The following is a 3851-nucleotide window of genomic DNA, read 5'->3' on the forward strand; positions in this document are numbered from 1 at the left end:
TACCTGTCTAAACCGCTTTTGAAATTAGACAAAAACAACCAAGGGAGAGAGGGAAGGGAGGGAGAGTAGGTGAGAGAGATTAAAGGTGGGTGGGAGGGAGGGAGAGGAGGTGAGAGGGAGTAAGGATGGATGCATGGAGAGATGGAGAAAAGGTGGGGGAGAGGGAGTAAAGGTGGGTGGGGGAAAAGAGGGTGGATGGGAAGGCGGGTGAGAGAGGGGTAAAGAGAGAGAGAGGGAGATAAGGAAGGAAGAAGTATCGGACGCGGTGTAATTGAAAGTTGTTAAGCGTATTCTAATGAAAGTTGTTTACCTGTGCTCTCATTAGTTTGTTACCTCTATAATAATTCAAGGTTGTTAGTTGTGATCTGACCTGAGGATGTGTTGTGTACGTTCAAGCTATAAGTTCTGTTTGTTATAGTGATGTAGACCAATCATATAGGCCTATTAGTTCTTGTGTGTGTGTAATAGCAATGATTTTAGTGTCAGTAACATCAGCCACCGTAGTCGGACACTGCACTGACCTGTCCTCAGCCTGATAGTTGATCCAGTAGTAGAGAATAGATGGCTTTTGTCCTGCTGTATTATTATTATTATTATTATTATTATTATTATTATTATTATTATTATTTGACTAAATAAAAAGTAAGTACGAATGGAAGGAAGGAAACAAGTAAGTAATAAAGTAAGTTAAATAAGTAAGGAAGGTAGGGAGGTGGTTACCCGTGTCAGGGAGAGCAAACTGTAATCGTTAATTTATCTATATATATATATTTAAAACAAAGAAGCCTGTTTGTCTGTGTGTCCGCACGAGAATCTCGGAAACTACTTTACCGATCTGGACCAAACTTGGCACGGATAGCAAGTGTCATGTGGGGATCTCAAAAAAACTCCAAACAACCCGACCCGAAACGACACGCCTGAGAGAACGAGAGAAAGAGAGACTAACGGTCAGCCCGGACGCACACACGTAGAAAAGTCGTATTCCCTCCTATGATTTACAGCAATTTTGATCCTTAGGTTCTCTTTCATTATGGCTTACTTTTCTCTGCATCTAACCTCCATCCATTACACCACACATAGGTTGAAAAGTCGTATCACATCCCACATATTATAGCTAATTTTATCCATATGCTCTCTCTCATTACAGCTTACTTTTCTTTGATCTCTAACTTTTCTAGGCTGTCCATTCTAACAAGGTAGGTAGGTAGTCCTAGCGAAAGAGCCGCCCGAAGGGCGGCGTTTCTGCTAGTACAAGTACAGTATATAATAATAATGGTTGCCCCTCATGTAACGAGGATGGCCGGCTCAAGGGCCATCTAGGCGTGAATTTGTTTAAGGTGTAGAAGCTGTCGCCAACTCAACAACCACACCCTGAGTTAACGAGCTACATGACCCAGTGTCAAGGAATAGTACGAGCAGACCGGACAACTCTCCAACTGCACTGGCTAACCATTGCCCCGGAACACGATCCGAAAATCGATTAACATCCAGGTTCCCAATTACTGCTGGGTAGACAGAGGCAAATGGCGTAAAGAAACTTACTCATAGTTTCACCCTGCCTGGGCATCGAACCCGGGACCATTCCCATGCGAGACGAGCATACTGACCATTACGCCATTACATCATCATAATCATCATCACCACCACCATCATCATCGTCATCATCATTATCATTGTCATCATCCATCATCATCATTACCACCCACCATCATCATTACCACCATCATCATCATTACCACCATCATCATCACTACCCACCATCATCATTACTACCCACCATCATCATTATTACCACCATCATCATCACTACCCACCATCATCATCATCATCATCATTGTCATCATCCACCATCATTACCACCACCATCATCATCATCACTACCCACCATCATCATCACTACCCACCATCATCATCACTACCCATCATCATCATCACTACCCATCATCATCATCACTACCCATCATCATCATCACTACCCACCATCATCATTATCACCATCATCATTACCACCATCATCATCCTTCACTGCACTCATTACCGGGGAAAAGGGGGGGGGGTATAGGGAATACCCCGTCAAGTTCAATAAACGAAGAAGGAAATGAAAAAATACATAGTGAAAATATAACGCCAAACGAAGGCCATAACGTAGGTAGGATGAATACGTTCTCGTTTAGTCAGTCGGAACCATTATCAAAATTACCTCGGCACAAACATTTACAGCCGGGGAGAGGACAACAAGCCTGCCTCTCTCTCTGGCTAAGTGAGATGGCTGGGAGAGCGAGAGGGGCAATGAGAAGGAAGGGTTTTAGTGAGAGGGGGCATTCTCATGGTAGGGTCAGTGAGAGGGGGCATTCTCATGGTAGGGGCAATGAGAGGAAGTATTATCGTGGTAGAGGCAGTTAGAGGAGGCATTCATGTGGTAGGGTCAGTGAGAGATTCTCATGGAAGGGGTAGTGAGAGGAGGCATTCTCGTGGTAGGGTCAGTGAGAGGGGGCATTCTCATGGTAGGGGCAATGAGTGGAGGCATTCTCATGGTATGGGGGGAGGGCTTGAATAGGCAATTAGGCATGGTGGAAGCATGGTAGCTATCACACACTGAGTATGACGAGGGAATGAGAGGGGGAGAGGAGACTCTCATGGTAGGAGATGTAAATATCATGGTAGAAGTATGGTTGCCCTCTCAAACTAAGTGGAATGAATGGGAGCGGGAAAGATAGGAGGGAAGGGAGAGGGAATTAGGGGAGAGAAGGGGGAAGTAAGAAATGCAAGAATAAGAAGGGAGGGAGGGAAAGGAGAAGAGAAGAAAGGGAGAGTAAAATCCCATGGTTGAAGTTATGGTTATGGTAGACGCAGAGTAGATGAGGAAAACAATGGCTACTGTGAGATTGACGGAGGGAAATTAGAAGAGGAAAGCGGAAGATTTTTAACTAAGGCTCATGGGAAAAGAACAGGTCTTGTCGTGTAAAACTTATGAATGCCTTGAACGCTTCTCTCTAAAACCAAGAAGGATGCGACTTTATGAGAGTGAGGTGAGATGAGGTGACGTGCGGTGAGGTGAAATGAAGTGAGGTAAAGTGGCGTGAAGTGAGACGAGACGGGGTGGCGTGGGGTGAGGTGAGGTGAAGTGAACTAAGGTGAAGTGAGACGAGATGGGGTGTGGTGTGGTGAGATGGGATGGGGTAGGTGAGCGCCTCTTGATCTGACTCTTTATGAGTTACCGCTCGTCATCGCCGTGTTCAGTTTTGTTACGGTGAATTTTGTTATTTTAGTGTCATGTGAAAGGAAGGGGGGGGGGTAAGAATGAATACACTCACGCGATAATAAAGGCACGCATGCACTCACTCCTTTTTAACACACACATAATGGTTGCCCCTCGTGTAACGAGGATGGCCGGCCCAAGGGCCACCTCGGCTGAATTTGTTTAAGGTGTAGATTGTAGAAGCATTCGCCAACACAACAACCGCACCTTAAGTTAACGAGCTGCATGACCCAGTGTCAAGGAATAGTTCGAGAAGACCGGACAACTCGCCAACTGCACTGGCTAACCATTACCCCAGAACACGATCCGCAAACCGATTAACATCCAGGTTCCCAATTACTGCTGGGTAGACAGAGGCAAATTGCGTAAAGAAATTTGTCCATAGTTTCACCCTGCCCAGGGATTGAACCCGTGTCCTCTCGCTTGCGAGGCGAGAATGGTGCCCATTACACCACAGGTCGCCTTAGCACACACACACATACACACACTCGTACATACATATTAATACTCAACAAATAATAGAACATAAGAATGGAGGAAACTGCAGCGGGTCTATTGGCCCATACTGGGCAACCCCAACCTTGTGTACACC

Source organism: Homarus americanus, unplaced genomic scaffold (assembly GCF_018991925.1).
Source record: "Homarus americanus isolate GMGI-L3 unplaced genomic scaffold, GMGI_Hamer_2.0 scaffold43395, whole genome shotgun sequence".
Taxonomy (NCBI): Eukaryota; Metazoa; Arthropoda; class Malacostraca; order Decapoda; family Nephropidae; genus Homarus; species Homarus americanus.